The sequence below is a fragment of the Heptranchias perlo genome, chromosome 24, assembly GCF_035084215.1.
Source record: "Heptranchias perlo isolate sHepPer1 chromosome 24, sHepPer1.hap1, whole genome shotgun sequence".
Taxonomy (NCBI): domain Eukaryota; kingdom Metazoa; phylum Chordata; class Chondrichthyes; order Hexanchiformes; family Hexanchidae; genus Heptranchias; species Heptranchias perlo.
In genome coordinates this window covers 16455513-16469555 of record NC_090348.1, presented here as the reverse complement: position 1 = coordinate 16469555, position 14043 = coordinate 16455513, and the positions used below count along the sequence as shown (strand labels likewise).

General features: G+C 38.8%; 1 long non-coding RNA gene across 1 annotated transcript; it reads right to left on the bottom strand.

Moving 5' to 3' along the window:
- Positions 1-259: 259 nt before the first annotated feature.
- Positions 260-1788, bottom strand: LOC137341835 (uncharacterized). The gene is made up of 4 exons (XR_010967129.1): positions 1752-1788; positions 747-803; positions 602-658; positions 260-305 (listed from the first exon to the last, which is right to left on the bottom strand). It is a non-coding gene; the product is annotated as an uncharacterized lncRNA (long non-coding RNA).
- Between the last annotated feature and the right edge of the window lie 12255 nt (positions 1789-14043).

The window sequence follows — 14043 nt, the reverse complement described above, 5'->3', positions numbered from 1 at the left end:
ACTAAGCAAATTTTGGGAATTTTTATTACATATGCTCACTTTAACAACAAGATAATATTGCCAATATTGCTCGCAACCATTCAAGAACAACACATCACAAAGTATCTGGTAAAATCATTCAAGTTATGGAAATGTATGAATCTCTTCCTCAAGCTATAATTAATAATGCCTGTGATTAAGAATACCAGGCAACATTCATTACCCTTAATGCTATTCATTGGAAAGTTCATTCACACTCAAAATAAATATGCATTAATTACCAGTGGTGGAATGCAAAGCCGACACACTTGTTATCGCAGTTACTCCTACAGGGAACAGAAAATGTTTCAAAAGATTACTTCAAACCTTCATCATTTGCCATCACTCAACTTATTTCCCATCAGAAACCATTGACAGTGTAGGTGATGAATGAATCATATTCAATAAATACTAATAAAACCTTTACTGATATTGAACAACTCAACCAGTACTGATTTATAAACTTACGAATGCATGACAATCAACATCAAAAGTAGTTCAATGGTAGTCCAACAACAAAAACTTTATTGGTGGGCTTTGGCACAGTCGATTTCATGTGACAATGAGAAACATTATTACTCACCAGTTGTGGTAGTTTCAGAAACTGAAGGTTTGCCTGTCACTGTAGTTGGTGTTGGCCCTACGAATCAGAGGAAATATTACAAAGCTTTAAGTCACGAAGTGCTATAAATAGATTTCATGTGACGATGAGGAAAAACTATACTCACCAGTAGTGGAAGTTCCAGAAACTGTAGGTGTGCCTGTCACTGTAGTTGGCGTTGGCCCTACGTAGCAGAGAAAATAATACGTGGCATTCATTCACTAATTGCTGTAAATGGACTCCAATTTGCTTTTCAGTGGATTACCATTACTTGGTTACAATGGAAGCAGCTAGTTACAAATGCTACCACAAATACAATCAGCAGATCAAAAATTGCTGAACAATTATCATTTCAACTACTCCTTTTAACAAACGTTACGATTGTCCTTCAGAGCATGTCTTGACCCAAGTTGCCTGGAAAAGCAATCTACTTGTCGAGCCATTACAACATAACTCCCATGTTGTCAGCAAACAAGTCATTATCGTTTCTCAAAAAAATCTAGATGTTGCTTTAAAGTAAAAAAATTTCATGGAATATCGCAAGATTTATTTTCCAAAGAACAGAGGGCAAAACTGAGAACTCTCACTGAACACACCCCAGTTCTCATCAATACTTCAACGAATTCAAAATTGAGCACTTTCCTTCTTTCTGATTTCAAGGAAACATTTCATCAATCTTTCTGATCATAAATTTGCCATGGAGGCAACATCATTGTCCAGAATCATGAAAATAGAAGCCTTCTCCACACAGATCTCCTAATCTCCTAATTCTTCAAAATGCAAATGTAAATTTCAAAACAATTTCAAAATTTGAAAGTCAGAAATTGGTTTCTTCATGACAGCAATACTTGCCAATCCTCCTGGTCAACATTACTAAGCAAATTTTGGGAATTTTTATTACATATGCTCACTTTAATAACAAGATAATATTGCCAATATTGCTCGCAACCATGCAAGAGCAACACATCACAACGTAACTGGGAAAATCATCAATGTTATGGAAATGTATTAATCTCCTCCTCAAGCTATAATTGATAATGCCAGTGATTACGAATACCAGGCAACATTCATTTCCCTTAATGCTATTCATTGGAAAGTTCATTCACACTCAAAATAAATATGCATTAATTACCAGTGGTGGAAGGCAAAGCCGACACACTTGTGCTCGCAGTTACTCCTACAGGGAACAGAAAATGTTTCAAAAGATTACTTCAAACCTTCATCATTTGCCATCACTCAACTTGTTTCCCATCAGAAACCATTGACAGTGTAGGCGATGAATGAATCATATTCAATAAATACTAATAAAACCTTCACTAATATTGAACAACTCACGCAGTACTGATTTATAAACTTACAAATGCATGACAATCAACATCAAAAGTAATTCAATGGTAGTCCAACAACAAAAACTTTATTGGTGGGCTTTGGCACAGTCGATTTCATGTGACAATGAGAAACATTATTACTCACCAGTTGTGGTAGTTTCAGAAACTGAAGGTGTGCCTGTCACTGTAGTTGGTGTTGGCCCTGCGTAGCAGAGAAAATAATACGGAGCATTCATTCACTAATTGCTGTAAATGGACTCCAATTTGTTTTTCAGTGGATTACCACTACTTGGTCACAATGGATGGAGCAAGTTACAAATGTCACAAAAAATACAATGAGCAGATCAAAAATTTACAATCATCATTTGAACTACTCCTTTTAACAAATGTAACAATTGTCCTTCAGAGCATGTCTTGACCCAAGTTGCCTGTTAAAGCAATCTACTTGTCAAGCCATTACAACATAACTCCCATGTTGTCAGCAAACAAGTCATTGTCGTTTCTCAAATAAATCCAAATGTTGCTTTTAAGTAAAAAAATGTCATGGAATATCGCAAGATTTATTTTCCAAAGAACAGAGGGCAAAACTGAGAACTCTCACTGAACACACCCCAGTTCTCATCAATACTTCAACTAATTCAAAATTGAGCACTTTCCTTCTTTCTGATTTCAAGGAAACATTTCATCAATCTTTCTGATCATAAATTTGCCATGGAGGCAACATCATTGTCCAGAATCATGAAAATAGAAGCCTTCTCCACACAGATCTCCTAATCTCCTAATTCTTCAAAATGCAAATGTAAATTTCAAAACAATTTCAAAATTTGAAAGTCAGAAATTGGTTTCTTCATGACAGCAATACTTGCCAATCCTTCTGGTCAACATTACTAAGCAAATTTTGGGAATTTTTATTACATATGCTCACTTTAATAACAAGATAATTTTGCCAATATTGCTCGAAACCATGCAAGAGCAACACATCACAACGTAACTGGTAAAATCATTTAAGTTATGGAAATGTAGTAATATCTTCCTCAAGTTTAATGATGCCTCACCCCAGGTATCATTAAATGGGGTGAGGAGGAGGGGGAGGACAGAGATCTTACACCCGGCGGGCGGGAGGAAGCGGCCTGCCTCTGCCACCAAGAAGGCCTGGCTCGAGGTGGCAGAGGAGGTCACCTGCACCACCAACATATCGCCCACCTGCATACAGTGCAGGAGGCGCTCCAATGACATCAGTAGGTCAGCCAAAGTGAGTACACTTACTCATTCCCCTACACTCCATCTGCCACAACACTGTCCCCACCCCACATCTCCTTCGGCACTGCCAACACTACTCTGTCACATCACCCCTCATACCCACTCAAACCCAATCCTCATCTTACCTGCACCTACTCACCTCGCGAGTACTCACCCCGCCACTACCACGCAACCCAACCCTCATACAATCTCATGGCTCTATCCCATACTCACCCTCTCGTGCATCTCTCTCACGGCCAGCCTCACTCAACCTGCCACCACCTGTGCTGCAGCCATAGGGCATGCATCACATATGTGCAGTAGGCAGCGTAAGGCAAACGTGCCGTGAGCATGAAGGGGATGCACAAGGGTGTTTGAGGGTTTGTCATGGGTGTTACCTATATTGAATATCAGAACAACTCACAGCACACATTATATTGGCACCACTACTGCCATGTCTTCGCGAATCCTGTCCGGTTTGTGCAATAATGCCCGCTCCTGGGTATCACTATGAGGACCCACCACTGATGCCACCTAGTGTGTCACTGCAGAGTGGGTGTAGGTGTATTTGCAGGGCTCTTCTGCGCAGACGACTGAGAGACATCGGGGATGTCCGCGGTTGCAGCCTGCAAGGCTGTGGAGCAGAAGTTCGGGAGGGCAGTGGTGACTTTGACAGCGACAGGTAGGAAGATGGTGCACGGGCCAGCCAGGAGCAGCTCGGCATGAAAGAGGCTGCAGATGTCCACGGCTACATGTCGACTGACTCTGAGCCTCCGTGTGCACTGCTGCTCAGAGAGGTCCAGGAGGCTGAGCCTCGGTCTGTGGAACGTGTGGCGAGGGTAGTGCCCTCTGCGACGCATCTCTCTCTGCAGTAGCCCTCCCTCCTGCTGTACAGGTGGATGTGTCACAGGACTCTGTTGTGGAGCTCCACGTGTCAGAGGTGGACGGCGTGGATGGCGAGGCTGGTGATGCTGTTCGCCCTCCGAGGAGGTCATGACTGCAGCTACGGCGGCCCCCATCCGCAAGATGTACATCTGAGGGGGTCCGCAAGGTAGGTACATGTCTCCGGACCCCGGGGTAATATTGCAGGTTGGTGACTTCGACCGTCAGGAGGAGGGTGGTGGAGGCCAAACTTTGTCCCAAGTGACAGAGCGGCCTCCTGCAATGGCTGAGGGTCTCCCCCCCAACCCCGCCAAATGGACCTTTGCAGCTGCCACAGGCTGACGGCTGCAACACGTCCATTTCAACTGGGACTGTTTCCCCCAGTGTGTGAAACATTCCCATGTTTATCCAAAATCACACACAGTCCCTTAATCAGGTCAGTTAATGATCTGAACAAGCAAAGTAAATACACTCAAGTGGCATCCCACTGGCTTTAATTGCCTGCGGGGTTCCCACCAGCGGGGGCTGCGCACGCACCCACGCACGTCAGCGTGGAACCCGGAAGTGGGCGGGATCGAGGCGCGATCCGGTCCCGCACCTGGATTTCGGGATTTTCGGGGCCCCCCCCCCCGCCGAGAATGCACCCGGTAGCGGGTGCTAAAATCGGGCCCATTATTACTCACCAGTAATGGTAGTTTCAGAAACTGAAGGTGTGCCTGTCACTGTAGTTGGTGCTGGCCCTACGTAGTAGAGAAAATAATACGTAGCATTCATTCACGAACTGCTGTAAATGGACTCCAATTTGTTTTTCAGTGGATTACCACTACTTGGTCACAATGGATGGAGCAAGTTACAAATGCCACAACAAATACAATGAGCAGATCAAAAATTTACAATCATCATTTGAACTACTCCTTTTAACAAATGTAACAATTGTCCTTCAGAGCACGTCTTGACCCAAGTTGGCTGTAAAAGCAATCTACTTGTCGAGCAATTACAACATAACTCCTATGTTGTCAGCAAACAAGTCATTATCGTTTCTCAAAAAAAAATCTAGATGTTGCTTTAAAGTAAAAAAATGTCATCGAATATTGCATGATTTATTTTCCAAAGAACATAGGGCAAAACTGAAAAATCTCACTGAACACACCCCAGTTCTCATCATTACTTCAACTATTTCATAATTGAGCACTTTCTTTCTTTCTGATTTCAAGAAAGCATTTCATCAATTTTTCTGAACATAAATTTGGCATGGAGGCAATATCATTATCCAGAATCATGAATATAGCAGCCTTTGGTTAAGAATTCTCCTCAGAGATCTCCCAATCTCCTAATTCTTCAAATTGCAAAAGTAAATTTCAAAACAATTCCAAAATTTAAAAGTCAGAAATTGGTTTCTTCATGACAGCAATATTTGCCAATCCTTCTGGTCACCATTACTTAGCAAATTTTGGGAAATTTTTATTATATATGCTCACTTTAATAACAAGATAATATTGCCAATATTGCTCGAAACCATGCAAGAGCAACACATCACAACGTAACTGGGAAAATCATCAATGTTATGGAAATGTATTAATCTCCTCCTCAAGCTATAATTGATAATGCCAGTGATTACGAATACCAGGCAACATTCATTTCCCTTAATGCTATTCATTGGAAAGTTCATTCACACTCAAAATAAATATGCATTAATTACCAGTGGTGGAAGGCAAAGCCGACACACTTGTGCTCGCAGTTACTCCTACAGGGAACAGAAAATGTTTCAAAAGATTACTTCAAACCTTCATCATTTGCCATCACTCAACTTGTTTCCCATCAGAAACCATTGACAGTGTAGGCGATGAATGAATCATATTCAATAAATACTAATAAAACCTTCACTGATATTGAACAACTCACGCAGTACTGATTTATAAACTTACAAATGCATGACAATCAACATCAAAAGTAATTCAATGGTAGTCCAACAACAAAAACTTTATTGGTGGGCTTTGGCACAGTCGATTTCATGTGACAATGAGAAACATTATTACTCACCAGTTGTGGTAGTTTCAGAAACTGAAGGTGTGCCTGTCACTGTAGTTGGTGTTGGCCCTGCGTAGCAGAGAAAATAATACGGAGCATTCATTCACTAATTGCTGTAAATGGACTCCAATTTGTTTTTCAGTGGATTACCACTACTTGGTCACAATGGATGGAGCAAGTTACAAATGTCACAAAAAATACAATGAGCAGATCAAAAATTTACAATCATCATTTGAACTACTCCTTTTAACAAATGTAACAATTGTCCTTCAGAGCATGTCTTGACCCAAGTTGCCTGATAAAGCAATCGACTTGTCAAGCCATTACAACATAACTCCAATGTTGTCAGCAAACAAGTCATTATCGTTTCTCAAAAAAATCCAAATATTGCTTTAAAGTAAAAAAAATCATGGAATATCGCATGATTTATTTTCCAAAGAACATAGGGCAAAACTGAAAAATCTCCTGAACACACCCCAGTTCTCATCATTACTTCAACTATTACATAATTGAGCACTTTCCTTCTTTCAGATTTCAAGGAAACATTTCATCAATTTTTCTGAACATAAATTTGCCATGGAGGCAACATCATTATCCAGAATCATGAATACAGCAGCCTTTGGTTAAGAATTCTCCACACAGATCTCCTAATCTCCTAATTCTTCAAAATGCAAAAGTAAATTTCAAAACAATTCCAAAATTTAAAAGTCAGAAATTGGTTTCTTCATGACAGCAATATTTGCCAATCCTTCTGGTCACCATTACTAAGCAAATTATGGGAAATTTTTATTACATGTGCTCACTTTAATAACAAGATAATATTGCCAATATTGCTCGAAACCATGCAAGCTATAATTGATAATGCCAGTGATTAAGAATACCAGGCAACATTCACTTCTCTTAATGCTGTTCATTGGAAAGTTCATTCACACTCAAAATAAATATGCATTAATTACCAGTGGTGGAAGGCAAAGCCGAAACACTTGTGCTCGCAGTTACTCCTACAGGGAACAGAAAATGTTTCAAAAGATTACTTCAAACCTTCATCATTTGCCATCACTCAACTTGTTTCCCATCAGAAACCATTGACAGTGTAGGCGATGAATGAATCATATTCAATAAATACTAATAAAACCTTCACTGATATTGAACAACTCATGCAGTACTGATTTATAAACTTACAAATGCATGACAATCAACATCAAAAGTAATTCAATGGTAGTCCAACAACAAAAACTTTATTGGTGGGCTTTGGCACAGTCGATTTCATGTGACAATGAGAAACATTATTACTCACCAGTAATGGTAGTTTCAGAAACTGAAGGTGTGCCTGTCACTGTAGTTGGTGTTGGCCCTGCATAGCAGAGAAAATAATACGTAGCATTCATTCACTAATTGCTGTAAATGGACTCCAATTTGTTTTTCAGTGGATTACCACGACTTGGTCACAATGGATGGAGCAAGTTACAAATGCCACAACAAATACAATGAGCAGATCAAAAATTTACAATCATCATTTGAACTACTCCTTTTAATAAATGTAACAATTGTCCTTCAGAGCATGTCTTGACCCAAGTTGCCTGTTAAAGCAATCTACTTGTCAAGCCATTACAACATAACTTCAAAATTTGAAAGTCAGAAATTGGTTTCTTCATGACAGCAATACTTGCCAATCCTTCTGGTCAACATTACTAAGCAAATTTTGGGAATTTTTATTACATATGCTCACTTTAATAACAAGATAATATTGCCAATATTGCTCGAAACCATGCAAGAGCAACACATCACAACGTAACTGGTAAAATCATTTAAGTTATGGAAATGTAGTAATATCTTCCTCAAGTTTAATGATGCCTCACCCCAGGTATCATTAAATGGGGTGAGGAGGAGGGGGAGGAAAGAGATCTTACACCCGGCGGGCGGGAGGAAGCGGCCTGCCTCTGCCACCAAGAAGGCCTGGCTCGAGGTGGCAGAGGAGGTCACCTGCACCACCAACATATCGCCCACCTGCATACAGTGCAGGAGGCGCTCCAATGACATCAGTAGGTCAGCCAAAGTGAGTACACTTACTCATTCCCCTACACTCCATCTGCCACAACACTGTCCCCACCCCACGAATGCATGACAATCAACATCAAAAGTAGTTCAATGGTAGTCCAACAACAAAAACTTTATTGGTGGGCTTTGGCACAGTTGATTTCATGTGACAATGAGAAACATTATTACTCACCAGTTGTGGTAGTTTCAGAAACTGAAGGTTTGCCTGTCACTGTAGTTGGTGTTGGCCCTACGAATCAGAGGAAATATTACAAAGCTTTAAGTCATGAATTGCTGTAAATAGATTGCATGTGACAGAGAGGAAAAACTATACTCACCAGTACTGGAAGTTCCAGAAACTGTAGGTGTGCCTGTCACTGTAGTTGGTGTTGGCCCTACGTCGTAGAGAAAATAATACGTAGCACTCATTCACTAATTGCTGTAAATGGACTCCAATTTGTTTTTCAGTGGATTACCACTACTTGGTCACAATGGATGGAGCAAGTTACAAATGCCACAACAAATACAATGAGCAGATCAAAAATTTACAATCATCATTTGAACTACTCCTTTTAACAAATGTAACAATTGTCCTTCAGAGCACGTCTTGACCCAAGTTGGCTGTAAAAGCAATCTACTTGTCGAGCAATTACAACATAACTCCTATGTTGTCAGCAAACAAGTCATTATCGTTTCTCAAAAAAAAATCTAGATGTTGCTTTAAAGTAAAAAAATGTCATCGAATATTGCATGATTTATTTTCCAAAGAACATAGGGCAAAACTGAAAAATCTCACTGAACACACCCCAGTTCTCATCATTACTTCAACTATTTCATAATTGAGCACTTTCTTTCTTTCTGATTTCAAGAAAGCATTTCATCAATTTTTCTGAACATAAATTTGGCATGGAGGCAATATCATTATCCAGAATCATGAATATAGTAGCCTTTGGTTAAGAATTCTCCTCAGAGATCTCCCAATCTCCTAATTCTTCAAATTGCAAAAGTAAATTTCAAAACAATTCCAAAATTTAAAAGTCAGAAATTGGTTTCTTCATGACAGCAATATTTGCCAATCCTTCTGGTCACCATTACTTAGCAAATTTTGGGAAATTTTTATTATATATGCTCACTTTAATAACAAGATAATATTGCCAATATTGCTCGAAACCATGCAAGAGCAACACATCACAACGTAACTGGGAAAATCATCAATGTTATGGAAATGTATTAATCTCCTCCTCAAGCTATAATTGATAATGCCAGTGATTACGAATACCAGGCAACATTCATTTCCCTTAATGCTATTCATTGGAAAGTTCATTCACACTCAAAATAAATATGCATTAATTACCAGTGGTGGAAGGCAAAGCCGACACACTTGTGCTCGCAGTTACTCCTACAGGGAACAGAAAATGTTTCAAAAGATTACTTCAAACCTTCATCATTTGCCATCACTCAACTTGTTTCCCATCAGAAACCATTGACAGTGTAGGCGATGAATGAATCATATTCAATAAATACTAATAAAACCTTCACTGATATTGAACAACTCACGCAGTACTGATTTATAAACTTACAAATGCATGACAATCAACATCAAAAGTAATTCAATGGTAGTCCAACAACAAAAACTTTATTGGTGGGCTTTGGCACAGTCGATTTCATGTGACAATGAGAAACATTATTACTCACCAGTTGTGGTAGTTTCAGAAACTGAAGGTGTGCCTGTCACTGTAGTTGGTGTTGGCCCTGCGTAGCAGAGAAAATAATACGGAGCATTCATTCACTAATTGCTGTAAATGGACTCCAATTTGTTTTTCAGTGGATTACCACTACTTGGTCACAATGGATGGAGCAAGTTACAAATGTCACAAAAAATACAATGAGCAGATCAAAAATTTACAATCATCATTTGAACTACTCCTTTTAACAAATGTAACAATTGTCCTTCAGAGCATGTCTTGACCCAAGTTGCCTGATAAAGCAATCGACTTGTCAAGCCATTACAACATAACTCCAATGTTGTCAGCAAACAAGTCATTATCGTTTCTCAAAAAAATCCAAATATTGCTTTAAAGTAAAAAAAATCATGGAATATCGCATGATTTATTTTCCAAAGAACATAGGGCAAAACTGAAAAATCTCCTGAACACACCCCAGTTCTCATCATTACTTCAACTATTACATAATTGAGCACTTTCCTTCTTTCAGATTTCAAGGAAACATTTCATCAATTTTTCTGAACATAAATTTGCCATGGAGGCAACATCATTATCCAGAATCATGAATACAGCAGCCTTTGGTTAAGAATTCTCCACACAGATCTCCTAATCTCCTAATTCTTCAAAATGCAAAAGTAAATTTCAAAACAATTCCAAAATTTAAAAGTCAGAAATTGGTTTCTTCATGACAGCAATATTTGCCAATCCTTCTGGTCACCATTACTAAGCAAATTATGGGAAATTTTTATTACATGTGCTCACTTTAATAACAAGATAATATTGCCAATATTGCTCGAAACCATGCAAGCTATAATTGATAATGCCAGTGATTAAGAATACCAGGCAACATTCACTTCTCTTAATGCTGTTCATTGGAAAGTTCATTCACACTCAAAATAAATATGCATTAATTACCAGTGGTGGAAGGCAAAGCCGAAACACTTGTGCTCGCAGTTACTCCTACAGGGAACAGAAAATGTTTCAAAAGATTACTTCAAACCTTCATCATTTGCCATCACTCAACTTGTTTCCCATCAGAAACCATTGACAGTGTAGGCGATGAATGAATCATATTCAATAAATACTAATAAAACCTTCACTGATATTGAACAACTCATGCAGTGCTGATTTATAAACTTACAAATGCATGACAATCAACATCAAAAGTAATTCAATGGTAGTCCAACAACAAAAACTTTATTGGTGGGCTTTGGCACAGTCGATTTCATGTGACAATGAGAAACATTATTACTCACCAGTAATGGTAGTTTCAGAAACTGAAGGTGTGCCTGTCACTGTAGTTGGTGTTGGCCCTGCATAGCAGAGAAAATAATACGTAGCATTCATTCACTAATTGCTGTAAATGGACTCCAATTTGTTTTTCAGTGGATTACCACGACTTGGTCACAATGGATGGAGCAAGTTACAAATGCCACAACAAATACAATGAGCAGATCAAAAATTTACAATCATCATTTGAACTACTCCTTTTAATAAATGTAACAATTGTCCTTCAGAGCATGTCTTGACCCAAGTTGCCTGTTAAAGCAATCTACTTGTCAAGCCATTACAACATAACTTCAAAATTTGAAAGTCAGAAATTGGTTTCTTCATGACAGCAATACTTGCCAATCCTTCTGGTCAACATTACTAAGCAAATTTTGGGAATTTTTATTACATATGCTCACTTTAATAACAAGATAATATTGCCAATATTGCTCGAAACCATGCAAGAGCAACACATCACAACGTAACTGGTAAAATCATTTAAGTTATGGAAATGTAGTAATATCTTCCTCAAGTTTAATGATGCCTCACCCCAGGTATCATTAAATGGGGTGAGGAGGAGGGGGAGGACAGAGATCTTACACCCGGCGGGCGGGAGGAAGCGGCCTGCCTCTGCCACCAAGAAGGCCTGGCTCGAGGTGGCAGAGGAGGTCACCTGCACCACCAACATATCGCCCACCTGCATACAGTGCAGGAGGCGCTCCAATGACATCAGTAGGTCAGCCAAAGTGAGTACACTTACTCATTCCCCTACACTCCATCTGCCACAACACTGTCCCCACCCCACGAATGCATGACAATCAACATCAAAAGTAGTTCAATGGTAGTCCAACAACAAAAACTTTATTGGTGGGCTTTGGCACAGTTGATTTCATGTGACAATGAGAAACATTATTACTCACCAGTTGTGGTAGTTTCAGAAACTGAAGGTTTGCCTGTCACTGTAGTTGGTGTTGGCCCTACGAATCAGAGGAAATATTACAAAGCTTTAAGTCATGAATTGCTGTAAATAGATTGCATGTGACAGAGAGGAAAAACTATACTCACCAGTACTGGAAGTTCCAGAAACTGTAGGTGTGCCTGTCACTGTAGTTGGTGTTGGCCCTACGTCGTAGAGAAAATAATACGTAGCACTCATTCACTAATTGCTGTAAATGGACTCCAATTTGTTTTTCAGTGGATTACCACTACTTGGTCACAATGGATGGAGCAAGTTACAAATGCCACAACAAATACAATGAGCAGATCAAAAATTTACAATCATCATTTGAACTACTCCTTTTAACAAATGTAACAATTGTCCTTCAGAGCACGTCTTGACCCAAGTTGGCTGTAAAAGCAATCTACTTGTCGAGCAATTACAACATAACTCCTATGTTGTCAGCAAACAAGTCATTATCGTTTCTCAAAAAAAAATCTAGATGTTGCTTTAAAGTAAAAAAATGTCATCGAATATTGCATGATTTATTTTCCAAAGAACATAGGGCAAAACTGAAAAATCTCACTGAACACACCCCAGTTCTCATCATTACTTCAACTATTTCATAATTGAGCACTTTCTTTCTTTCTGATTTCAAGAAAGCATTTCATCAATTTTTCTGAACATAAATTTGGCATGGAGGCAATATCATTATCCAGAATCATGAATATAGCAGCCTTTGGTTAAGAATTCTCCTCAGAGATCTCCCAATCTCCTAATTCTTCAAATTGCAAAAGTAAATTTCAAAACAATTCCAAAATTTAAAAGTCAGAAATTGGTTTCTTCATGACAGCAATATTTGCCAATCCTTCTGGTCACCATTACTTAGCAAATTTTGGGAAATTTTTATTATATATGCTCACTTTAATAACAAGATAATATTGCCAATATTGCTCGAAACCATGCAAGAGCAACACATCACAACGTAACTGGGAAAATCATCAATGTTATGGAAATGTATTAATCTCCTCCTCAAGCTATAATTGATAATGCCAGTGATTACGAATACCAGGCAACATTCATTTCCCTTAATGCTATTCATTGGAAAGTTCATTCACACTCAAAATAAATATGCATTAATTACCAGTGGTGGAAGGCAAAGCCGACACACTTGTGCTCGCAGTTACTCCTACAGGGAACAGAAAATGTTTCAAAAGATTACTTCAAACCTTCATCATTTGCCATCACTCAACTTGTTTCCCATCAGAAACCATTGACAGTGTAGGCGATGAATGAATCATATTCAATAAATACTAATAAAACCTTCACTGATATTGAACAACTCACGCAGTACTGATTTATAAACTTACAAATGCATGAAAATCAACATCAAAAGTAATTCAATGGTAGTCCAACAACAAAAACTTTATTGGTGGGCTTTGGCACAGTCGATTTCATGTGACAATGAGAAACATTATTACTCACCAGTTGTGGTAGTTTCAGAAACTGAAGGTGTGCCTGTCACTGTAGTTGGTGTTGGCCCTGCGTAGCAGAGAAAATAATACGGAGCATTCATTCACTAATTGCTGTAAATGGACTCCAATTTGTTTTTCAGTGGATTACCACTACTTGGTCACAATGGATGGAGCAAGTTACAAATGTCACAAAAAATACAATGAGCAGATCAAAAATTTACAATCATCATTTGAACTACTCCTTTTAACAAATGTAACAATTGTCCTTCAGAGCATGTCTTGACCCAAGTTGCCTGATAAAGCAATCGACTTGTCAAGCCATTACAACATAACTCCAATGTTGTCAGCAAACAAGTCATTATCGTTTCTCAAAAAAATCCAAATATTGCTTTAAAGTAAAAAAAATCATGGAATATCGCATGATTTATTTTCCAAAGAACATAGGGCAAAACTGAAAAATCTCCTGAACACACCCCAGTTCTCATCATTACTTCAACTATTACAT